General features: G+C 45.7%; 1 protein-coding gene across 26 annotated transcripts in view; it reads left to right on the forward strand.

The window, feature by feature from the left end:
* The window catches only part of COMMD10 (COMM domain containing 10), a 286,085-nt gene that overhangs the window by 226,893 nt on the left and 39,709 nt on the right, over positions 1-19,483 (forward strand). For 21 of the 26 annotated variants that reach the window (XM_057307459.1, XM_057307467.1, XM_057307473.1 and 18 more), the window contains 3 exons: positions 13,492-13,648; positions 18,381-18,505; positions 19,230-19,278. The gene's annotated coding sequence lies outside the window, so the exon portion shown is untranslated. Of the gene's footprint in view, positions 1-13,491; positions 13,649-14,329; positions 14,664-18,380; positions 18,506-18,863; positions 19,073-19,229; positions 19,279-19,483 lie in introns of all 26 variants that reach the window. The other 5 variants (XM_057307469.1, XM_057307481.1, XM_057307465.1 and 2 more) reach the window with 4 other exon arrangements.

Raw genomic sequence — 19,483 nt, forward strand, 5'->3', positions numbered from 1 at the left:
CACAGTCCACTATCCTTTGCTAAACACATTCATGCCATTCTCGGAGCTCTGCCACCGTGTTGAAAATGGGAAAGGAAAATCTTTTATAGGGATTATTATACCAACCAGATCTAATCAGGCCTGGGTCCTTTTTTGATAAGGTAAATGGAGAGATTACTATCTAATGGTCTCTAGCCAGGAATAGTTAAACTATGAATTTGTGTTTGAATAAAATGTTAACGCTCCTGGCATTCAGAGATTATAGAAATGTAAATGGTATCATAAGAAACAGTCCCAGTTGTGTAGCTTAAAAAATACCAAATTCTACTTGCAATTATTGCCAGAGACTGAAAAATTAAGCTTCCTTCCCTGGAGTAGTTTAACTGTCGGTATGGTTACTTCCATTATCTGCCCATCTAAAATTATTCAGTTGATTTAATCCCCTCAAAATTAGGGGATTTTCACCATGGGATTTAGCCAGGGGATTTCTCCAGCTCTGCTGATACCAACGTTTAAAGTGATTATGTATAATCTATTTCCTTTCCACTATTTCATCTCAGAAAATACTATTTTCCCAATTTTTCTGTCTTCAGCAGAAAGGAGATCAGGACTGGGTATGCTATCAGAAATCAGCTCTGGGCCATTTACTAGATGAAATAGCTCTAAGAATTGCTGCTGAAGTCTCTCTGGCAGTGGATTCTCTTTCCAAAATCCTGATATGTTCCAGCCGAAGCTGTTCACAGGTCAGAGAAGAGTAAGGTGTTGGGCTGTTGACATGAGAAGGGCTGGATAACCCAGGAAATGTTTGGAGATATGGTCAGAGGTCTTTGTAATAATATATCCCCACTGAGTTCTAAGCGATAGGAGGCAAGGAGAGGGAATGGGCATTATTGTTTTGTTCAGTGTCAAGGGGTGGTGGGAATTGACACAACTACATTATAGAGGTTGAAGCCTTAGCCATATTCCCAAGGGTATAGAGTGCACAATAGATTTTACATAAATTTAATAGCTGGGTCATTTATTATACTCAAGTACTAATACCCTTCACCATGTATTCCCAGCTTTATGTACTCAAAGGCCAGGGAGCTGATGTTGGCTATAAGGCAATTTAGATATGGTTCCAAATGGCTTATTTTTAATAATAAGATCTAAATCTTTAAGACATAAATATTTTGGACAACATTTATCAAAGCAACTTTTGGTCCCTTCAATCTTTGGGAAATGTGAATTTGAGGACAAGAAGGTGGTACAACATTTCTGCATCTCCCTCCATCCCCAATAAACATAGATAGAACTGTTTCTGCTTCTGTCCATGAAGGATTAACTGCTGTGGAAGTGCTCCTAGGGGTCTTTTGAGCCTTTGGTTGTTACCAATCTGAGCATACTCTCTTTGTTCAAGGAATTAAAGGGAAACAAGAACATAACGCATACAAAGGTGGAAAACATCCCACAAAGTTGGACAAGACCAACTTCCAGTGTAAAATAATTACAGGAAAACTACAAAATAAACAATTCCCAGAGCTCACACAGGACTGGGGACTATTTGACTAACGTGCAGCCACAGTAAAGAGACACTAGAAGTGAAGAACATTTGCAGTAGAGACCTCAGAAGGGCAAGTCTTAGAAGTGGGTAATAAGGGCTCCTTTTATAAAGCACTTTAAAAAAATATTTCAAAGGAGTCAAATTTAATGTGAAAGTTACTCAACCACCTGCCAGAAAATGTTGAACACTACTTAAAGGAATACCACAAAATTGAACACTCAGTGGTGTTAAATTGACCGTGTCAGGGCAACCAATAAAAACTATACATATAAAGAACCAGGACAATGCAGTGTAACCTGGGAGAAAAATCAATGACGATAAACCCAAAATGATAGAGATAATTAAATTAGCAAGATGTTGAACTAGCTATTATAAATATGTTCTGTTTATTCATGTAATTAAAAAAAAAACCTGGACATAATGAAGAAGGAAGTGGAAGAAATAAAGAAGAATTAAATGGAACTTCAGATGATGAAAAATACAATATCTGAAATGAAAAATCCACCAGATGGGTTTTAGAGCAGATTAGACACTGCAGGAGGAAAGATCGGCAAACTTGGAGATATAGAATATAAATCCAAATACAGAAAAGTTTATCTAAAATGAAACAGAGAAAAAAATTTTGAGAAAATATGAGCAGAACATCCATGAGCTATGTGGCAATATCAACCAGTCAAACATAAGTGTAATTACAATCCCAGAAGGAGAGGAAGTGGGAGGAAGCAAAAAAGAATATTTGAAGAAAACAGCCAAAGTTTATTCAAGTTTTGACAAAACATGAAACCCATAGATCCAAGAAACTCAGTGAACCCATCACGATCAAATTGCTGAAAACCAATAACAAAGGGAAGATCTTAAAAAGTACCCAGGCTTCTGGTTTGATATGTAAGGAATTTGGAACTCGTCAATCCATCCTAACAAGTAAAAAGCTGGACACATTGAAAAATCAACAGCTCTTCTTAGATCTGTCGGAGAAGTGAGGTCATAGGGCAAAACCACTGTCCCCCACATTGGAGAGACAGACAGGGAAGTTCAGAGAATCACAACATAACTGGAGCAGAAACCCATGAGCAAAATGCTCTGTGGGAACCATTACCAGGTAGAAAACCTAAATCATAAATGATAAATTGCTGGAGGCTCAATGTAGACAACTAGGAGTGTTAAAAACTTCAGAGGGGAGTAGTCAGAGAGGAGCCTCCACATTTCAGTTGGGTTTGACCACCAGGAACCCTACCAAGTTCTCGTGATGAATATTGGAGACAAATCCCTTCATACTTCTATAGTATGGGGAGGGGGAAAGTTATCTTTTTGAAATATGCCAGAGCATTCTGTTCTTAACAAGGCTTGCCCTTAGGAAAAAACTATTTTATCGGAGCTTTATCTACTGCGGTTTTCCTAGAGCCTAGCCAACTTGGGGGAGGGAAAATACCCAACTCCAGCACCTTCTAGCCATCATGTCCCACCTAAGAGGGGAAAACAATGAGAAATCCTTGTGAAGTTCACAGTTCAGAGGCAAAGCCTTCACTAAAATACTGAGACCTAATTGTAGAACAGAATGCTTCCCCTTTCCTCATGCTCTACCATGACATAACTAAAGGCCTATTTACCAGAGTTTTTTTACCCAATACAGCTAGGCATATAGAAGGCAAAACATCATTTGAAGAGGCAAAGCAAGCATTAGAAGACCCTGAATAGCCAGAGGAATGTTGAAAAAGAAAACCAAAGCTGGTGGCATCACAATGCCAGACTTCAAGCTGTATTACAAAGCTGGGATCGTCGAGACAGCATGGTACTGGCACAAAAACAGACACATAGATCCGTGGAACAGAAGAGAGAACCCAGAAATGGGCCCTCAACTCTAGGGTCAACAAATCTTTGACAATGCAGGAAAGAATATCCAATGGAAAAAGGACAGCCTCTTCCACAAGTGCTGTTGGGAAAACTGGACAGCCACATGCAGAAGAATGAAACTGGACCACTTCCTTACACCATACACAAAATTAAATTCAAAATGGATGAAAGACCTAAATATAACCCAAGAAACAATCAAAATCCTAGAGGAGAACACAGGCAGCAACCTCTTCAACCTTGGCTGCAGCAATCTCTTGCTAGACACATCTCTAAAGGCAAGGGAAACAAAAGCAAAAATGAACAATTGGGACTTCATCAAGATAAAATCTTCTGCACAGCAAAGGATACAGTTAACAAAACTAAAAGGCAACCTGTGGAATGAGAGAAGATATTTGCAAATGACATATCAGATAAAGGGCCAGTATGCAAGATCTATAAAGAACTTATCAAATTCAACTCCCCAAAAATAAATAATCCAGTCAAGAAATGGGCAGAAGACATGAACAGACATTTCTCCAAAGAAGACCTACAAATGGCCAACAGACAATGCTCCACAGCACTTAGCATAAGGGAAATACAAATCAAAACCACAATGAGATGCTACCTTACACCAGTCAGAATGGCTAAAAGTAGCAAGACAGGAAACAACAGATGTTGGCGAAGATGTGGAGAAAGGGGAACCCTCTTACAGCTGTTGGTGGGAATGCAAGCTGGTACAGCCACTCTGGAAAATGGTACAGAAGTTCGTAAAGAAGTTAAAAATAGAGCTACCCTGGGGGCGCCTGGATGGCACAGCGGTTGGGCGTCTGCCTTTGGCTCAAGGCGTGATCCTGGTGTTGTGGGATCAAGCCCCACATCAGGCTCTTCCGCTATGAGCCTGCTTCTTCCTCTCCCACTCCCCCTGCTTGTGTTCCCTCTCTCGCTGGCTGTCTCTATCTCTGTCGAATAAATAAATAAAATCTTTAAAAAATAAAAATAAAAAAATAAAATAAATAAAATAAAAATAGAGCTACCCTACAACCCAGCAATTGTTCTACTGGGTATTTACCCCAAAGATACAAATGTAGTGACCTGCACCCCAATGTTCATAACAGCAATGTCCATAATAGCCAAACTGTGGAAAGAGCCAAGATGTCCATTGACCGATGAATGAATAAAGAAGATGTGGTGTATATATACATAACAGAATATTACTCAGCCATCAGAAAGGTTGAATATTTACTGTTTACATCAACGTGGATGGAACTGAGGGTATTACGCTGAGCAAAATAAGTCAGTCAGATAAGGGCAATTACATGGTTTCACTCATATGTGGAATATAAGAAACAGTACAGAGGATCATCGGGGACGGGAGGGAAAACTGAATGGGAAGAAATCAGAGAGGGAGGAAAAACCATGAGAGACTCTTAACCATAGGAAACAAACTGAGGGGGCGCCTGGGTGGCACAGCGGTTAAGCGTCTGCCTTTGGCTCAGGGCGTGATCCCGGTGTTGTGGGATCGAGCCCCACATCAGGCTCTTCCGCTATGAGCCTGCTTCTTCCTCTCCCACTCCCCCTGCTTGTGTTCCCTCTCTCACTGGCTGTCTCTATCTTTGTCAAATAAATAAATAAAATCTTTAAAAAAAAAAAAAAGGAAACAAACTGAGGGTTGCTGGAGGGTAGGCGGTGGGGGCTGGGGTAACTGGGTGATGGGCATTAAGGAGGGCATGTGATGTGATGAGCAGTGGGTGTTGTACGCAACTGATAATTGTTGAACACAACTGATAAGTTGTTAAACTAATGATATATTATATATTGGCTAATTTAAATTTAAAAAAAAGAATCCAACTGGGACGTGGCAAAGATGTGGGAATTATCAGACTGGAAATTTAAAACAACTCGGTTTAATGTACTAAAGGCTCTAATGGAAAAAATAGGCAATGCAAGAACAGATGGGTAGTATAAGCAGTGAGATAGAAATTCTAAGAAAGAATAAAAAAATGCTGAAATTCAAAAAACACTGTAACAAAATGAAGAATGCCTTTCGTGGGCTCATTAGTAGACTGGATACAGCTGAACAAAGAATCTCTGAGCATGAGGCTGTGCGAATAGAAACTTTAAAACTGAAAAGCCAAGGTAAAAAGAAGACTATAAAAAATAGAGCAGAGTATCCAAGCACTGCGGGATAACTAAAAAGGAGGGAAAAAAGGGAAAAGCAATATTTGTAGCAGTAACAATTGAGAATGTCCTCCAAATCAATGTCAGACACCAAGCCACAGATCCAAAGCTCAGAGAACACCAATCAGGATAAATGCAAAAATAAAAAACAAAAGCACATTAAAAATGAAAAACTGTGGCTATGCATGTCATGTTCAAACTGCAGAATTTTAAAAAACTAAGAAAAAAAAACCTGAAAGAAAGATGGGGGAAAAAACACCTTATCTAAAGAGGAATAAAGAGAATTGCACCCACCTTATCCTTAGAAGCCACACGAGCAAGAGAGTGGAGTGAAATAGTTGAGGTGTTGAGAGGGAAAACAAAACAAAACAACACACCAGTTTAGAATTCTGTGTGCTGTGAAAGTGTCTTCAAAAGAGAAGAAATAAAGACTTTCTCAAACAAACAAAGATTGAGGGAATTTGTTGGCAGTGGGTCCACTTTGCAAGAAATGTTAAAATAAGTGCGCGTGTGAGTGGGGGGTGAGAGAGGGAGAGAATCTTCAAGCAGACTCCCTGCTGAGCATGGAGCCCCATGTGGGGGTTGATCTCACGACCCTGAGATCATGTCCTGAGCTGAAACCAAGAGTCAGATGCTTGGGGCGCCTGGGTGGCTCAGTCATTAAGTGCCGCCTTCAGCTCAGGTCATGATCCCAGGGTCCTGATATCGACCCCTGCATCGGGGTCCCTGCTCAGCGGGATGCCTGCTTCTCCCTCTCCCGCTCCCCCTGCTTGTGTTCCCTCTCTCACTGTCTTTCTCTCCGTCAAATAAATAAATAAAAATAAAATCTTAAAAAAAAAAGTCAGATGCTTAACTGACTGAGCCACTTAGGTGTCCAATTTTCAGTATCTTCTTGATGATCACCTATATTTTATAAATTTTCTATGATTAGCATGTATTTTTTAAATCGGTTTAAAGGGCATTTTGAAAAATAAAAATCTTTTATGCTTATAACATCTTAAACATAAGGAAATACCTTGCATCCTACTGTAAAGTACCCCCCCCCACACACACACGCAATCACTCCGTGCGCTGTTACCAAATAAAGCACGTGGAGCTCTAAAACAGCTCAGCCATAAAAATGAAGGCAAAAATATGAATATATCCACTCTTACCCAATTTTGTTGTAAAACGTAGGGCTTCCAGAAGGAGAAGAGTCCCGTGGTCAAATAAGTTAAAGAAACATTAAAGCCACATTTCCTGTCTTCCTCATAGAGATCTGTAATTAATATTACCATATAAAAGTGTCAGAATGATCCAGCAGTAAGGAATATTGTTTCTTTTTCTCCCTCCTTCCCCCTCGCCAGATCTCTAAATATGGCCTAGTCTCCCAAAGAACATAGTTTAGAACATGAAAAGTCAGGAACTTCGGAGACTCCTTTCTCTCATCTCTAACATTTTTTGGTTCTGTGGCTTTGGCTGAGTGTAACATCAGTGACAGCAAGTGTGAGGGCTGTGCTAACTCTCCTGTCTTCCTCAAGGCAGGAAGTCACCCCTGGTCACTTCATTGTCCCCAACATACACACACACACACACACACACACACACACACACACACACACACACCAGGAGGGTTTAACTGCACATTATCACTTCTGCCCATCAACATATCAGAAGGAAAGGACCAAAAAATACTTGGACCCGTATTAAAACACCCTGCATTGTATTTCTGATGGGACACAAATTATTAGCATATAATTTTTGAATTTTTCTAGTGTTTCCATTTCCTTTAGAAGAAGGATCTCATTTTTGTTTGTTTGCTCAGTCTTTCCCTCTCCTTTGCCTTCCAAGGCAGTCTGCCGTTTTTAGAGGTCGTCTTTGAGCTTTGGAGTTACAGGTTTGGAAGAAAGGGGTGGGAGGATAGAAGGAGATAACAGGCAAGCTGTAGGGAGGAAATTTGGAGGAGAAATACAAGGGGGAAAGATACAGAATATTTGAGAGAAGTAGAAGGAAGAGAGAAGTGGGATTTTAAGAATTGTTCTTTTGAATGTGTGTTGTGTTTGTGATCTTCAAGAAATGATAAAGAAATGTGTGAGGAAGGAAACTAGAGGAAGGGAGGGAAGAGGGTGGGTTATCTAGAAAATTCTGTTTTGGTTACTAGACTGAAGTTCTGGGACCACAACACAGCTCTTTGATGGGCCATGGGAATCCCCTTCGGTAATATAACAGGTTTCAATGTGTGTTCTCCAAAGCCCGACCACTGTTAAAGAGAAGATTTTATGGGCTTGGAAAAAAACTGCTGGGAGACTGCCAGTCACTCAGCGTCTTTGATTAGAAAGGAGAGAGGAAGGAAGCAGATTCTAGAGCATGAAGAGAGAGAAGAGTGGCAGCCCTGAAATTAATATCTTAGTCGCTCAGGTAACTGCATCCTGATCAGAAAATGGGGTTTAGGAGACTCTGAATAATCCTGCACCCTGAAGACGGCTTTCTGTTCTGAAAGGAAATGTAACCAGAAAGCTGAACTTGCCATGGGACAAACGAATGAAGAGGGAAAAGGCAGAACAAAGCCAAGGCTGAACAGAGGAAATGCAGCAAATGGGAATCCAGACAGCTTAGCAGACGGGAGCAGTTCAATGGCACAGTCTGAAAAGGACTGCAGATAATAACGTGCAGAGCATCAAAGAAGGAAAATATTGACCAAACTCGGTGCTAGAAAGGATGCCAATGGAATTGCACTTTTATAAACTGATGTGATAGAAGGGCTATGAATGGGTAAACCTTTTTGAAGGGCAGTCTGGCAATGTGTACCAGAATCTAAAATTATAAATGTGTATACTCTTGGCACGACAGTTCTCTTTGTAGGAGTTTATTCTGAGGACATAGGTAAATGCATTAAGGTGTGTGGCAAGGTTTTTTTTTAACTTATTTTAATAAAATAACAAAACAAACTGAATAATTTAATTATCCATGAATATGTGGCTTGATTTAATACATTAAGTGGAATACTTCGCACCGTAGAGCTCTTAGAAGGATAGGCCTTGGAGTCAGTCTGTCTGAGTTCACATCTGACACTACCACTAACTACTTGTGTGATTTTGATCACATGATTTAGTATCTCTTTGCCTACATGTTTCCTAATCTGGAAAGTGTTTTAAAATCTCTAAAATAGCTTCAAAATCTATAAAATCTATTTCAGAAAGTTATCCCAAAGATTAAATGAATTAATTACATTGAAAGTCCATTCACATAGTAAGTCGTCAGTAAGTGTTAGATGGTATTATTATGCAAATATTATCAGTAATGATATCTCTCTTAACATGGAAGATGATATGTTTGGCAAAAGTTACAGACTAGCAAGTAATAGAGGTTTATACAGAATGATGTGTGTGTGAGTGTATGCATAGAAAGAATTCTCAAAAGATGTTTACTAAAACTTTAATTTTCATAATTAGATCTCTCTGATAGTGCTATTTCAGATCATTTTTATTTTCTTTTTCTTATTTTCTGCTTTGATATTTTTATTAACATAAAACATGGTAACTCCTGAAATGCTGAGTTAGGAAATTTTCTGCTGGGTAAAATCGAAACTCCAGAAGGAATGTAAAAATTACAATTGTAAAGCACTAAAGTGCCAACTAGATAGGGAAGAATTACCACGGCAAAATCTTGGAAGAGGTGCGTTACTCACGCAAAGTAATTTTTACTCTGAGGGCCTTTGCTGATCCGTAAGAAACAGATGCTAACTGAGCCAGAGTTGTGATGGCTTCATGTGACAAGGGGAAGCCAAGGATTTGCAGCTCAGGATGTGAGTCTGATGCTTATTCTTCCATCTGCCTATTAAGCTGGTATCCCAATCGGCTGCATCCTCAAAGTAAGGGTGAACTGAAAGCAATTCCTTCTTTATTCAGTTTCTTCTCATTTCTCCCCCTCCTCCTCCTCCTTTTCCTCCTTCTCCTTTTCCTCCTCTCCTCCTCTCCTCCTCTCTTCCTCCTCCTCCCCTTCTCCTCCCCTCCTCCTTCTCTTTCTCCCATCTCCTCCTTCTTTCTCTCTTTGTCTATCTCTCACACTCTCTCTCACTCTTTTAGCCCTGCAGCCTGAGTTAACATCACCTGGGTGGTCCAAAACAACTTCAGCCCTGAACTTGGATTAAGGATCCCAGACTGGTGATGCACAAAGCAAACAAAAGTCTTTTCTGAAGGAATGTAACTTCATCTTAGTTAACCGTGTACTATTTCTAAAACATCTTATTTTTAGGAACAATGGCCAGCATGCGTTCAAGAATAACCAAACATACAAAGAAATAAGACACCTTGAGCCAGAACAGCTCAAAGACATAACATAAACAGATTTTAAAAGATTAAAATGGTCAAACATAGACCATAAAACTCTTATTAAAGTCATTTTGATCAGTAAAAAACAGGAAAGTATAAAAAGTGAATAGCAGATATTTAAAAGAGCCAAATAGAATTTCCAGAACTAAAAATGATATTATTTAAATTAAGAATTCAATAAATGGGATTTTAGCACATTAGACTAGACTAAAGAGAGAATTCATAAATTGGAAAATACATTAAAAGAAATTATCTTGACTATAGCACAGAAAGACTAAAAGACTGATAATTAAAGAGAAGAAAAATACAGGAGGTTGTGAGACACAAGTGATAGAGTAAGAAGACTTAAAATAAGTTTAAGAAGAGTTCTAGAAGAAGAGGGAGAGAATGGAATAGAGGCAAATTTAAAGAGACGGTTGCTGATAATTTACTAGAACCAAAACCACAGATTGAAGGAACCCATCATATGCCAAACTGTATAAACAGAAAGAAATCCACCCCTGCATAATGAAACAACAGAAAACCAAACCAAGGAGATAATCACAAAACAGGTAGAGAAAAAAGATAATAATCAAAGGAACTGACTTCTGACTTCTCCACAATCAAATGGAAGCTAGTGACCAGTTAAATGATGAGGTCAATGTGTTGAAAGGACAACATTCTACCAACATAGAATTCTATATCCACCCCAAGATAGTCTTCAAGATTAAGAAGAAATAAAATATACAAACATAAAATCTAGGACCAAAACAAAAAGAGGTAGAGAGTTTGCCCCTGGTAGACTCACACCAAAGAAAATTCTAAAGAATGTACTTGAGGCAGGAAGATAGTGATCCCAGATGCAAAGTTTAAGACTGAAGAAAGAATAAAGAGCAAATAAGGTGGAAAATATGTAGGTAAATTATTTTGTGGGGTTTTTATAATACAACTTTAAAATACAATTGTGTGTGTGTTTGTGTACCTGCACATAATCAATGAACAACCGGAGATTTATAAACGTTCTTTGGGCTCTGGAACAGTGTGGTGAGAATGTCACCTATAAGTGTGGGAAGAATAGTCACAGGAAAGTTGTCTGAGGGACACTTTGGGCCACAGCACTCTTAAGCAGTATATTTTGAGAAAGGTACCAGATTGTGGTCAAGCAAGGTAGAGTGGCCTCACCTTTTTTGCATGTAAACACCCTTTCCCTCATCTTGGAGCAACACCCCCCTTTCCTTTGGAGGAACTTATCTTCCACTTGATCTGTATCCTTTTATTAGTACCTTCAATCATGATACCCAATAATCATGGAAATGGGCACAAAACACGCATATCTTGGTTACTGAGTGTCTAGTCTGTTTAGGCTGCTGCAACAGAATACTATAGACTGAATGGCTTAGAAACAATAGAAATGTATTTCTTACAGTGCTGCAGGGTGGAAATCTGAGATCAGGGTGCCAGCATGGCCAAGTAAGAGCCCTCTCCCAGGCCGTAGACTTGGGTCCTCACACGGTGGAAGAAACTAGGGATTTCTCTGGATCCTCTTTGCTAAGGCACCAGTCCCATTCATGAGGGCTCCTCCCTCATGATCCAGTCCCCTCCCAAAGTCCCCACCATCTAATACTGTCACTTTGGGGGGTTAGGATTTTAATATGTGAATTGGGGAGAGAAGGACTCATACATGCAGACCACAGCACAAGGCCAGGTCAGTCAGAATCCCTACCTAGGAGTGTGTGTGTGTCTGTCTGTCTGTCTCTCTGTGCTGTAGAAAGAGATTAACCCCTCTCTGATGACAGGCTGAACATTGTGGGAGTGGCTGATGGCCAGTTTCCAGCCACATGAAGGAAGCTGGCCTCAGAAAATGAACGGGACACCAGAGAAGATTAGGGAGGAGATTGGAGAAGGAAGAACCTGGAATTATTCAGGTCCTTTGTTCCATTAGTCCCGAGGGGGGTCAGCTCCTTCCTTTCCTTTCCCTTCCTTCCCAAAGATTTACATTTTTGCCTCAGCCAGTTCAATTCATGGTTGTTCTGCCAAATATGGAGGGGGGCCGTGGGGCAAGCAGGAGGACCGTGTGTGGGAGCATGGTTGGGCTATTACAACGAAGCTGCGTGAACGGCAGAGGCAGGCGACACTCCAGATCAGGAGGGGACAGGCTGTTGCACAACTGACTGGAGTTGGTTGGGGGCCCATTGCTGGGTCATTGGGTTTTGTTTTGTTGTTATTGGCGGGGGCGGTGGGGGGGGGGAAGCTGGGGGAGGGGAATGCCAACTGCATTTCATGGGAGCAGGTAAAACGGCTAAAGGAGCTGTGAATGTTACCCAGAACTCTCAATGCGGGAGCCGCAAGTTATCTGTTAGGGAGAAACCAGAGACCTGGATTTTACGGAAGATTTTTCTGAGATGATACCTGGAAAACCACAAATAAGTTAAGAGAACAGCTTATGTTAGTGAGAAAGCACTTCTTTGTACCCGTGAGTTGTTAGTTACTAAAATCTTGTTAGATATCCATGTTTGCTCACGTCTTGGAGGATAACGTTAGCATTCATTTCTGCTGTAGTTGTTCAGAGGAGCTAGTGTGTGTGGAAGGCATCGCCGTCGTTAAAGGGTGAGCCCACGGTCACACTGGTCCCGCGTTCCCTTGGTGGCAGCTGCTTACTGTGCAGACGCAGGGCCCCTGTTGGGGGTTGGACGGAGACTTTGCTCCTGGACTGAATTGCGGAGACACGGTGTTTTCATATCTCGGCTTCACTGCTTCATTGTTTCTTCCCTCATCACATGCCCTCTGCCTCCCCCTGCCAGTTTTGGGTGGTATTATTTTGTAGCTTTCGAGTACAAAGACATTTCGCCTTCCAAACAGTATTTCCTTGTAACACCCGCTGCTCCCACACATGTTGTCAAACACAGGTCCTGTTGCAGGTAACTCTCAGTAAGACGTAGGACCCCCCAGCTCAGTGGCGTTCAGCGAATTCAAGTCCAGGTCAGAAACCACAGTGGAGGGCCAGCTGGGTAGCGGGCTGCATGCTGGCCTCAGGAAGAGAGGCTGCACTTCGTGCCTCGAGGCTTAGATTGTTCTAGCACGGAGCGGGGTCCAGCACAGGCTCGGCTCACCAGTGGGCCGGGAGTGTCCGAAATCTTACCCGGCTGGGTGCCTCCGGGGCGGACCCCCGAGTGGTATAGAGGTGGCAGGCAGCTGTTCTTTCTTGTTAGTGGCTGGATGGCAATGGCTGGGTAGCCTCGCCTGCGTTGAAAAGTCATTTTACTAGAGGTTCCAGAATTTGAGGTCACCCCTTTCTCTCTTTTTTTTGCCTGTAAATAATCAAAAATGCATTGTCGGAGGCACAAATATTTCTTTTTAGGGTTTGTGTTTTTTTAAATCTTTCAAGTGGTCGGCTTTATCTAAGCAAGCAGAGAAATGATCCAAACAGGTCTCGGAGCTGAGATTTCCTCCCCACTCCTTGCATTTTATCAATTCCCTAGCTCTCCCTACCTTCCTGTCCACGGCTCTGTCACTCTGTGTTTGAAGTCCCAGGGAACTGAGTTTAAAATGCCTGCCTTTGGTGTCTGTCTTCTCAGAACTGTCCAGATTGGGTCTCAGAGCCGAGTGATGCTCCAGGCTTCCTAAAACCTGAACATGTCACTCCTGCATGCTGTCCTGTCTGGTTTCTTACAGGAGAAGCTTATGCGCTGACTTTTCTGCTGCTGCGCACAAGATACCCGGTTGCGAACGCCTGAAGAGCTGCCTTGGGGTGATTCAGGACGGGTCGAAGAGAGGAGATTCCACTGGAGTGCAAGTCGAGCTGCTGGGGGTACTGAGGAGCCAGAGAGAGGTGCCTCCAGGCAGAGGAAAGGGTGGTGTGTGGGGTCTGGGCGCCAGGGGCCGTCAGGGGCTGTGTTGCAGCACAGGGGGCTTGGGCTCTGAAGGAACAGCACGGTGAGTCTGGCCAGACCCCACAAGCGTGGTCTGTGAACCCCAGCCATAGGAAAAGGGAATCTGCTCCCCTTGAGCCATTCCCGGTATATACTTTATGCTACTTAATCCTCACAGAAACCCTGGTAGTGGAGCACTGCAGGGAGCCGAAGCCAAGGAGATTAAGTCCCAAGTTCCCGAGACCACACAGAAGAGGCTAGCCTCCCATTCAGTCAGGCCTGCTGATCCCAAAGCTTGTGCTCTCCGCCAGCCGGAGCCCTCACAGTGGGGAAGGGCCCCTGCTCACGTGCCACGCAGCACAGTACCAGCATTGGTGTCCTAGACGCAGAGGACAAAGGCTGGACTCCCTGCAGCCTTTCTGTCATTCGGGGGCTGGTCCCTGGCTGCCAGTTTGTACTGACTCATCTCCTGGTGTTTTGGGGGGCAGTTGATGTAGGCGGCCCATTCATTCATTCCCCCTGCCCTGGGACCACCACAGGACCACACAGATGCATAGAGACGTGAAGAGCTGTATTTCTGGATTGAAGTTCATTGCCACACTGTTAAATTCAATCTTAAAATATGGGATTCCATTTTCCAGCCACATGGCTCCCCGCTCCAGCGCTCTCTGTGAATGCTCGAGGCCCACAGCTCTGGCCAGCTCTGAGCGAAGGTTCAAAGAAGATGCTGGCCACCCTGAGCGGTGTGGGGCGTCATGCCTGTGGATGGAGGCTGTGACCTCTGGCCCCACCATGAGGTCAGCCAGACCTCTGAGCTATCAAGACTGGCTCCTGGGACTGAGCCATGACACAGCCTCCTGCAAGACCTGGGGACACCCCTTCCTTCTGGCATTATTTCTGCAACAAAGAAGCAGAGAGAGGCAAGGCAGCCCTGAGGGCCGGAAGGCTCAGGAGAGGAGTGGAGAGCTGGCTCAGGTACCATGCAAGGCTTTGGAGAAAAGAAACAGAGCTGGGAGCTGGTTTCCACCCCGCAGAGGCAGTACGGTCGATGCCTCCTTCGGGCTGGTTTGCTCTTTAAAAATAGAACCGTTCCCCTGCTAATAAGTTGGCAGACCTCATGACATAGTTCCGCCAGTACTTTCCTGCGTGTTCTTCAGCTGTTGCTCATCATGTCCTCGCCCCTGTCCACCCCATATATATTCTGCCTGCTCACTCCTCTCTCTCCCACCTCCTGATCTCCCGAGCCGTTTAGGTCCTTCCAATCAGCCCAGCACATTCATTAAGTTCCAGCCGTGTGCCAGGTATGTGCACATAGCTTACTTAATCTTCCCGGCAATGTGGGTGTGCCTCTCCAGTTTCCCAATGAGAACACAAGTCCAGAGAGGTTCAGTTACTTGCTCCTCATTGCACAGCTTCTCACAAGTGGCAGACCCGGGCTTCGAGCTTCTGTCTTTCTGATGCCTAGGGCTGGGCTGCTGGCACTACCTCCCTGCACCATACTGCTCTGGGAGGTAAGAGGCAGCTCCTCACATCCCACTTCGGTATCTGTGATTTTGGTAGAAGAGGGGTGAGCCCTGCATTCGGCTACCGCTCCTGGGGACTGGCAAGACCATGTCACCTAGGGCTCTGGGTGTGTGCTGTTGGCAGAAACTCCCCCGGGGTTGCGTGTTGCTCCAAGCAGGCCATCAAGGAGCCTCCTCACCCCACTCCCTGGGGAGGCAGCTGCTATTTCCAGCTCAGTGACTTGAGCAGGCCTCCCAGAGAAGGAGTGATTGCAAACCTGGCCTCCACCCTGCCCTCTTCCAGTGATTGCAACGCCTGGCTCTGGCTGGAGGTCTAGATTGCAAGATAAGGAAGGAGCGGGGCCAATTTTCTGGTGGCTTCTTGGCACTGAGTTCTTGTGTTTTTGCAGCAGCCACAAGCCCTACCTACATCCTTCCTGGAGACTCTAGGGTGGGACACAAGCAAACTCCCCTCTTCCCACTTCCCCAGCCCCTGGCATGGAGGCTGTCTTGATTTGCTATGCTTGGAGCCTCCCTTTGCTGGGGGGGCTTCCATATGGCCCCCATTAGTGAAGGATGGTTTTCGAGGGGCTCCTGGAAATGTGTTGCAGGTGGGCTCCCGGGCGCTTGGCTTCCCTACCGGCCTCTCCAGCTCTGTTTGCTTTGCCTAATTGTGTTTTCTCTGCTGATTTGTCTGAGTAAAGTTTTTCTTCCGCACTTTGTGCAAGGTCTCCATGGTGCATCTGGTACCCATTTGGCTGGGGAGGGGGCAGAAGCAGGGTCGTTAATTGAAGGCTTGGCACCAGGCTGGAAGAAGCAAACTGAGAAGAGAAGCAAGTCCTGGGAGAGCTCAGGGAATGGGGTTGGCCGGAGCCTTTGTGCAGGGGCGCACACGCCACAACATCCGTCCTTGCGTTTGATTTCTGTCCAGAAACAGCCGCGAGGAGACTGAGGGAAGGACTTCAGGATGATTCTGGCGCTAGATTGCAACTCCTGCTTCAGTGTGCGCCTCAGGAGGGCCCATCTCTCTTCGGGGGGGGGGGGGGGGCATGGCTTCTCAACAGGTGGCCAGGGTGCCAGGAAGTCCTGCCTGTGAGGAGGGGGGAAGGCAGGGGCTGGAAAAGATACCTGGGTCTCCATTCTGGCCTTCCTCTAGTTTGGAGTTCGGTCTCTCCTTCTGCAGCAGGAATTTTGGCGCTGGACTCTGGTCTGCTTCCAGGATGCCGAGTAGAAGTAAAAGTGTAGCAACACCACTTGGAATCCCCATTTCTGGCGGGGGGCCCAGGGTCCGCCCAGCTGGGGCGGGGGTGCTCCGTGCCCGTTCACCTGCCCGTCTGTCTGTGCCTCTGACTTTGAGAGACCAAAAGGAGCCCAGGCTCCAGAGGCACAAAGTTTGGCTTTCCAACTGCACTTCCAACTCCATGCATGCCATTCAGTGAATGCCTATTCATTTTGGAGCCTCGATTTCCCCTTCTGGAAAATGGGACCAATTACAGTGTTCCAAGCAATAAACGAAATGATTCAAAACATGTCAGCTCTGCACCTCTTTAATGACTGTACACATATTTCTTCTTCCTGTTTTACGGAGGAGGAAACAGGCAGAGACAAGCCAAGTGACTTGTCCACGGTCTCACAGCCAGGCAGGGAGCGTGACCCAGAGCTGGAACTCCTGGACAGGGCCATGGCTGGTGGTGGCACACTGAACACCAGCCCTCTCTCTTCGTTCCTCAGGCCTGCTGGAGCTGCTCAGGCCACCCAGAATGACAGCGACATGGGGCCAGCAGACAGAGTACAGGAATGAGACATGAGGAGAGGAGGCTGGGTCAGGAGGACACGCCAGGCAGGGAACCCGAGGGGAGCAGGAGGGGACGCAGGAACTGGGGTCAGCCAGCCCCGTTCCAGCCGCTCCCCACCCCAGGCCACACCTTCCCCACGCTGGGTGTTCTCGAAATCCACACAGTCTATTTGTGGCTTTGAGGATTCTGACCACCGGTCAGCCCTGGTGGCCTGCTGCTGCTTCTCTAAACATCTCCAGACTTAGACCTTCTCCAAACATCTCCAGGCTTAGGGCTTCTCCATCTGATTGCTTTTCTCCAGCTGTGGGGTGCTTGTAAGTGGAACCAACGTGCTCTCGGGACCTGGCTGCCTCCCTGCGTCTCCTGCAAGAGAGGCCGGTCTCTGATCTGGGTCCTGCTTGCACCCCTCCACACCCCCCCACCTGCACGCTGTCATTACTGTGATGTCACTGCTCCCTGCACAGACCAGGGATCCCTCACGGAAAGAGGTGGCCTGTGTGCTTGCTGGCCGCACCCCTGGACTTCACCCAACCCTGCGAAGGGTGACCTACTTGGCTGCTGTGGATGGTGAAACTCATGGGAAGAGAGCGACCTGAGGGAGAAAGGAACATGCCTTCACTGGATAGATTCGAAGGACCCACACTCACCGGTCTGCCCAGGATGCCCTACTCCCGAAAGAACAGTGGGGAAAGGAGCAAAGAGCACCATAGGGGAGCAGGCAGGGGGAGAGGCCTCAGGGGGCGAGCTGAACAGCTGGCCGTGTCTCGGTGCCCGATTCTGTCCATATGTACGCACATCGGATCAGGCTGAGCTCTCTGGGCCTTGGAAGGGGTGTTGTCCCAGGCCCCCTCCCTGGCCTCAGCCCCCAGAGCAGCGGCGTCGCGCTGACAGGAAGGGCTGTGGGGTCAGTCCTGGGTGTGAGCCCTGACTCAGCAAGCTGGTACTCTGCTCGGAGCTTCAGTTTCCCCTGACGAGAACAGGGCTAGCAGTGGCACTCTCACCGAAAGACATGTCACCTAAGCTCCATAGCACACGGTGTGTATTCAAGAGGAGACAGCACGGGGTGCCTGGGTGGCTCAGTCGTTAAAGCGTCTGCCTTCGGCTCAGGGCGTGATCCTGGCGTTCTGGGATCGAGTCCCACACAGGGCTCCTCCGCTGGGAGCCTGCTTCTCCCTCTCCCACTCCCCCTGCTGTGTTCCCTCTCTCACTGGCTGTCTCTGTCAAATAAATAAATAAAATCTTTAAAAAAAAAAAAAAAAAAAAGAGGAGACAGTGCCTTCTTTGTGACGTTAACCAAGGTCTTCGGCATCGCCTCGCACTCCCATGGAAGCCTTTTGGAACGTACTTTCTTAGCTTCTAACAACTTACCTTTTTACCTCTTCCCTTCTACCCAGGCCGGTGCTCTCATGATCTTCCTGCTGGATGGCAGCCAGCTAGCCCAGGAGAGCAGGGACGTCTGTGTCTAAACTCAGGAGATCTGCACGAGTGACTTCCAGTGCTTCCTTGTCCAAAAGCTATGGTAAGCGGGCGGTGCAGCACCCATCACCTGATAAATCCAAGGCATCAAGAGGCAGACCTCTCAGGGGACAGAGGTCCCCGCATAAAGCAGTCAACTTACGCCAGCTCAGTGCTGGCTGAGAGTGCAGAAAACCGAGAACGGGTGGTAGAAATAGACTATTAGTTATGACCTTGAGATCCACTGGGACAGGGGACCAGGGCTCGTTCTACTCACTCTCTTACATTAAGTCCTGACAGAGCTGCAGCTTTGGATAAAGACTCTGTTGAATTGGAGGGTCCATGATGGATATGAACGGTGCAAGGGACTTCCCTTGTGCCTCAGCTCAAATCCTCTCAGAGGGACCCTCCCTACTTGACAGACTATTGCGGAGACCAGTCTGGACAGGCTTCAGAACAGCTCAGCCTGGCAGCAATGTGACAGTGTCTGCCCCAGGGCGTCCCTGAAGCTGCCCACGGCGTCCCTGAAGCTGCCCACGGAATGCTAGGCGCACACCCTGGGACAGCCTGGAGATGTGGGGGAGTTGGTGCAAGAGGCCACCATTGACCACTGGGAGACAGGATCCTGTAGGTAAATGCTCACCCATTTCGTTCCCTGAGCAGAGAAATCTGAGCTACACCTCCTCAGGCTCTTCAGAAGGTACTATGGGATTGGTCTGTTGCCCATAGGGGCAGCTAACTCAGTCCTACATCTTTGCCTTTCCCACTTCTCCCGTTTCACTCCTCAGGTCCTCTCTCTGGATCCCTGGGATCACTTCCCGTATAAACTACTTTCAGGTAAGCCTGTGTCTGAGGCACAGCTTTTAGGGGAACTCAAATGAAGACAGCCATTCATAAAGTTGAAAGAGGGAGGGGAAGGTGTGAAACCATCTTTTCTCAGAGTGCAAATATCATAAAGCCACCAAGCATGCTGGGTTCCTATTTGGGGTGTGCAGGAATGTGTTTAAGGTAAACCCTCCAGCACCTCTGTATTTTCTGCTAC

This window comes from Ursus arctos, unplaced genomic scaffold (assembly GCF_023065955.2).
Source record: "Ursus arctos isolate Adak ecotype North America unplaced genomic scaffold, UrsArc2.0 scaffold_5, whole genome shotgun sequence".
In the NCBI taxonomy this organism is placed as follows: domain Eukaryota; kingdom Metazoa; phylum Chordata; class Mammalia; order Carnivora; family Ursidae; genus Ursus; species Ursus arctos.